We start from the raw sequence: 6,552 nt of genomic DNA, 5'->3' as shown, positions 1-6,552 counted from the left end.
TCGATGTCGACTACCGGAAAACTGGTTTGTCTTTCTAGTGGTCCGGTTGCGATGGTCAGAGTGATGAGCCCCGCGACCTTGCAACGAGTGTTGTCGTAGGCGCGTACTCCTTGATTTGTTGGGACCAAATCAGCTTCCTTAATACCCAGCTTGTGAGCAGTCTTGAGGGGAATGACATTCACTGCGGATCCGTCGTCTACAAGTACCATGGGCACATTCTTCTTGAGGCATTGTACGGTGATGTACAGGGCAAGGTTATGATTGGCTCCGAAGGGAGGGATATCTTCTTCAGAGAAGACGAACAGGTTGTTCAAGTAAGGGGCGTCCCTCGTCATATGTGCCACTATTTCTTCAGGGGAAGAGGTAGAGGGCACGGTTAATTTTCCCAAGGCTTGTAGCAAAGCCTGTCGATGCTCAAAGGACATTGCGATCAGTTGCCAGATTGAGATTTCGGCTTTTGCCTTCTGAAGTTGTTTGAGGATTGAATTCTCAGGAGCCCTCGGTTGAGTCTCTACTTCCGGGACGACTTGGTCATTCGTCGTTGGAACGATCGTTGGATTGTTCGGGTTCTGATAGGGGCGTCCGGACCGGGTAAGATGGCTGATCTCTTTTGCCCATTTCTCTTTCTCTGGGACAAGGTAGACATCTTCAACATCGTCTCTCCAGATGCCGTTGATTTCAGGATCTCGAAGGCGCCTTGGAGGGGTATTCCTTGGTAAGTAGTTTTTGTTAGGGATATTCTTGTGAGGGTAATTTTTGTGGGTGTAGTTTTTGTGGGGTTGATTATTGTGGGGTTGATTATTGTGAGGTGCATGCCGGAATGGTCGTAGGATCAATCCGTCCTGGTGTGGGTAGTTTTGGGCGCTCGGGGGACTCTCCCTCAGGCGTGGCGGTGGAGGATTGAAGATAAGTCGACGGTAGGCATCGTCAAGTCGGGTGATCCTTTCGGAGAGACTGGCTATGGCTTCCTCAACCTGTTGGAACATGGTGAGCACAGTGGCAGCACTGAACACAAATACCCCGTCCGAGGGATCTTTCTCCAAGGCATTTGCCTCATCATCCACTGGCAGGATGAGGTGAGAGCAGTCCAGAGTTGGCTCATTGTTGGAGATGGCGTGGATTCCCAAAGGATTTGTTTTGTTGTTTGGCTTAGTCGGTGCGTGGGAGTAAAAGCAAATCTCTTTTCTTAATCATGTCTTGGATGATGTGTTTCAGTTTGAAGCAGGTTTCAGTATCATGCCCCTTCCCTTGATGGTACTGACAGTAGGCATTGGGGTTCCAGAACCGGGACTTCTTAGCATCGGTCGGATCCGGGGTGGGTCCGATTGGTTGTAACTTTCCCTGGTCCGTGAGCCTCTTTAGAGAACTTGCGTAAGTTGACCCTATATTAGTGAACACCCTCTGGGGGAGCTCAGCTCTCTTAGCAGATGGTTCAACGAGGTTAACCTCATCGATTTTGTTTGTCTGGCCGTAAGGGCGAGATCCGGTCGAGGCGGATCCTTGGTAGCCTCTGCCAGTAGTCTTGGCCAAGACACCCTTCCGGAGGTCATCTTCAATGCGTGTTTCCAGAATTTGCAGATCCTGGAAGGTCTTGATATTTTGATACCTTAGTAGATTTGCAAATACTGGGCGGAAATTGTTGACGAACGTGTCCACCAAAGTTGATTCACTCGGTTTACTGACCAATTGAGTACTCACCCTCCTCCAACGGGTTAAGAACTCGGTGAACCCTTCCTTATCATTCTGGGTTAGAACCTCAAGAGTACGGGTATTGGCTTGGATTTCAACATTGTCGGCGTATTGTTTGGCGAATTCAACTGCGACCTCATCCCAAGTAGTAAGGTTTTTCGGATCAAGGGAATAGTACCACTGGCGAGGGATCGGTTCCAAAGAGGACGAAAAGATCGGGGTGAAAAGTTCATGTTTGACCCCTTTAATGGCCATGTAGTCTTTGAAGGCACGGATATGATTGAGCGGATCCTCCACTCCTTTGAACTTAGGCACATCAGTTAGGGTAAAGTTGTCGGGTAATTGATCCCCAACAGGTTCGAACCTCCGGTTGTTCTCAAGATGGATATTGTTACCCCGGGCTAGGACCTGTTCTTCTAAGAGCTTTTGCCTCTTCTCAGTTTCAGTCAGAGGTGGAGCATTATGTTCCTCAGTTTCCTTGTTCTCCAGGGCGTCGATACGGGTCTCGACGCGATCCAGGGTTACCTTAAGAGCGGTGAGCAGGCTGGCTAGCTGATCAGTCGTGACATCTCTGTTGTTATCATTGTTGTTGGACGGGGTCATGGCTCTGAGGCAGAAAAACGGCTCACATTATAACTCAATTCGACACGGTTCAAAGACTAAACGCAGACAATGCAAAGGACGAGACAAAGATCAGACTCAACAAGACGAGGGTGACTGCGTGTGGTTCCTCGGTGCTGACTCGATTTATGACGGGACGGTGTTGACCGAACTTTTGACACGATTCCAACATAACGGTGCGACGCCATTGGATGGGTCTCGTGGTGAGACGACTCATAAGTAAATACCCATAAGTACGTTTGCTTCAACTCGATAGACAAGAGGTGGAATTGGAATGGTGGGCTGAAGTTTTCGAAAATAGAAATTTTCAAAAAGATTCATTCGTCGCTTTAATGGACGGCTTCCGAAGATAGAGATCCCCGCAAGTCGATCAGTTGAAAGGGTTGTCTTAAGTTTATTTGCAAAAGACGGTTTTGAGTTTGAGTCGGCTCGGAAAACAGTGTATTGTTTCCCAAGACGGTTTTGAAATTCAAAATTGTATGTTTTGAAAATCGGGTTTGAAATGTTTGAAAAAGTCTCGGGGACGGTGCATGGTCCTCGAGATCTCGAAAGTGTCTCGGGAAAAGGGTGTGTGCTTTTCTCGGGTTTTGAAAGAGCCATTGTCGGCGCGAAACGGGTTAAAATCCGTGTCTAGACGCGGCGATTATAACGGCGTAAAAAGGTGATTTGAAATGGTTGTGAAAAACCGGGTTTGAAAATCGTCATTACGACGGCCTAGAAAGGCGTGTTGAAATGGTTATAAAAAACCGGGTTTGAAAATCGTCATTACGACGGCCTAGAAACGCGTGTTGAAATGGTTATAAAAAACCGGGTTTGAAAATCATCATTACGACGGCCTAGAAAGGCGTGTTGAAATGGTTATAAAAAACCGGGTTTGAAAATCGTCATGACGACGGCCTAGAAAGGCGTGTTGAAATGGTTATAAAAATCCGGGTTTGAAAATCGTCATTACGACGGCCTAGAAAGGCGTGTTAAAATGGTTATATAAAAAAACTGGGTTTGAAAATCGTCATTGCGACGGCCTATAAAGGCGTGCAACAGTCGGCGAAAGACCGAGGTTTGAAACGGCCATTATAACGGCGCAAAAAGGTGATTTTGGAAGTTTGAAAATGACACGGAACGACTTATGATCAAGTAGCACATAAGCACTCACAGTTCATTATATTATGCATTATGCTGACATGGGTTTTGGCTTAAGAGGGTGGGTTACACACCAAGCAATCAACCCCCGATTTGCGAGAGGGATACCAATCCAAACAAAATGTGTAAGGAGGGTGCCCTAGCCTCGTGCTCGAAAATGATGAAAGCTCTTTGACGTAACAGAAATGTGTAACGTCAATGGTATGCTTGACTCAATCGGGATTCGAAATGCGGGGATGAGAAAACTCACGCCGACGAGATGAGCCAATTGGTCTAAAAGGGTTAGGTTGTGGGCCCAGACAAGGAACCCGACCGTGACCGTAATATCAATTAATGCATTCCAACAAAGACCTTGTTCGAGTCTCACCATCTAGGGATCACAAAGACGCAAGTGTCCTAGTAGTCCCCACCAGAGTCGCCAAACTGTGGACATGGGCCACATCTCGGTCTGTGGATTTGGGCCACCTACCGGTCCATAGTCACGGGCCACCTGCACGCCAGACCAATCTTTGGACATACATCGGTCTTTTCGAAAGCCACGCTCGGCGGCGTAAAAATGCTTTCGACCGGATCGCTTTAGATCGGCCGGTTTCGTCTCGGTAAGGGTCTCGAAACGATTAGATATGTTCGGAGTCGCCACCAAGCATTTGTGGGATTCTTGGAACCCGTTCGATCTCCACTTTATACCTCAGTCAAATCGAAGCACAAAGCAGCGTTTGACATAGGTACTAAAGATAAAGAAATCGTCCCTCTTTAGCATCCTATCTCTAGTATGACTCTCGTACGCCCTGGATAAGGTCGTCCACTATCCAAAGTTTCTGAGTAAGAGGTGAAGGTACGTATTGGGAAGCCCTTTAATCAGACACCCAATCCCGCCCGCGGTAGCGGCCTCTACTGATTGATCTTGGTTGGTTGAATGCCAAAATTGATAAAACGGTTTAAATGCATGAATGCGCATCCAATAATTTAAACCTAACATATGAGAGCTTTCTAAGTCGGTTGATTTAATCCAAGTATCAAGTATAAGATGTCGAGTTGGATTAATGATTGATTTGCATGTAAGACGGAAATTAAACATCCATTTACCAATTTAGGTTTATGGGTGCATAACATGATCCATTTGTCTTAGTAAGGCATTTTGAAAATGTGATTTTGAATAAGCAAATAGTCATCTGATTCGTCCTATATCCGGGCTAACCGGAGTCGGGATCATCCTAGACGAATGCTGGAAAGGGAACAGGCCCTGTACCAGACGGCTACATGAGGCGCGAGCCAGCCGGCGGTGTAAAGCGGCCTCCCCTGGTTTTGAAAATGAGAAAGAAAAGGCCTGCTTGAGGCGCGGGTCAGCCTACGGTTATATGCCGTGTTCTGAACATTTGAAAAACGTTATAAAACGTTTTGAAAAATGGGTGTTTGAACCCGATTTGATTTGAAAGTGTCGTTTAGACCTCATTTGTTGATTTGAAGAATTAGACTCGAATAATCATCATTATTGTGATAATATTTGGTGTCAGGTTCGACTTTGACAAACTTGACATGAATAATTTTGAAAATGATTATGAACTAATTGTTTTAAGTTCATTTGAATATAATTAGCCGATACTCATCATCGTACCCGGGTTAAAATCCGGCATGGTATGTAGAACCAAGGATGACTTTGTGTTGGTGACTAATATGTTTATTTTGAAAAATGTAAAGAAATGATGAAAGGCTTTAAAATACCTCCCAAAAATAAAATAAAAGGCTTTAAAATACCTTTTAAATGTTATTAACCAAATATTATCACCGAAACACGGATTTGACCGTCATTGTATGAGGAACCAAGGGTGAAAAATGTTTTATGGTTAAAACAAATGAAATAAAATAAAAAAGGTTTGAAAATATTTGAAATGGTAAAAACCAATTACAAATATAAAAATGAATTAAAGGGAAATGACGAGAACAAACACGGTTGAGTTCTGACCTTGGATCCCCATTGAGGCGCGGGCAAGCCGGCGAACCAAGGGGCTTCTATCTCAGGCCAAAAATCAGTTTTACCTCGTTTATTCCATGTTATGGTTCATGTTATGCACGTTTTAGCATGTTATAGTCATGAAACAAATGAAAACATGATAAAAAGAGGATTTTTACACCCTCATACTTACATGTTTGGTTATGGCGAGTGACCAACGTAAGTGTAACAACTCGTTTGGTCGGAAAAAACTCGGTTTAAAACCGTTTTGGTAAGTAAAAAGAGTGTTTTAAGATTAGTGACGGTGTAGTGGTCGAAGTGGTTGGTCAAGTGATTTAATGCATGATGACGGTACCAAACAATGTGTAAGGCTTGTATTTACGATCGGATTGTGACTTAAGAAGTCGAATCGAGAATTTTAAGGGAGAAGAGAGGGGGCGGACACTCGTGTAAATCTCAAATGGGGGGCATTTGAGGGGTATTTATAGGGAAATGAGTGGTTGTGTGAGTTTTGAGCGACGTGGCCACCTGGGCTGCTCAAAGAGGCACGAGCCACGTCGCGGGTCTTCGTGGTCTGTTGTCGCTTTCACACAAACGCAATCATGATTTGTTCTATCCTAGGTTTTGTAGTCATATGTTTGGTACTTGACCAAACATAAATCCGGGAAAACTTAAGGTAGAAGGTTTGAAATGTTTTATTTTTGGTGGCTGACTCGGTTTGACTCGTTGTTGGAGTCGGGATTTGAATTTTTGAGTCGGTTTTTGGTCCGGTGTCGGTTTTGACTCTAGTTAGTGTCATTGGGACCCCGTCGTCGTGCATTAAACACTCCAGGTACTTTTGAAAAGTTTTGAAATGTTTTGTTTTCGAAATCGTTTTAAGTTTTCCGACGTAAAGTTGTACACAAACTGTCGATCAAACGCCGCGATTCCAAAACATGTTGTAGTCCGATAATCATCGGGCGTTTGTTGGAGTCTCAGCCGATACTGGGTATCTACACACTCCTCCAAGCCAGCATCTGTCACCTCCTCGCCAAAGTCGCGGATCTCCGAAATCGTCGTCATCCCCGCCGCGTCGGTGTACTCGAGTGTCTCTGGGTAAGCTGGGGGCTCGACACCTGCCACCTCAATCTCCTATAAGGTTCAAACAAACT

Source organism: Silene latifolia, chromosome 1, assembly GCF_048544455.1.
Source record: "Silene latifolia isolate original U9 population chromosome 1, ASM4854445v1, whole genome shotgun sequence".
In the NCBI taxonomy this organism is placed as follows: domain Eukaryota; kingdom Viridiplantae; phylum Streptophyta; class Magnoliopsida; order Caryophyllales; family Caryophyllaceae; genus Silene; species Silene latifolia.
The sequence above is the reverse complement of the archived record's forward strand: the minus strand, read 5'-3'. Positions refer to the sequence as shown.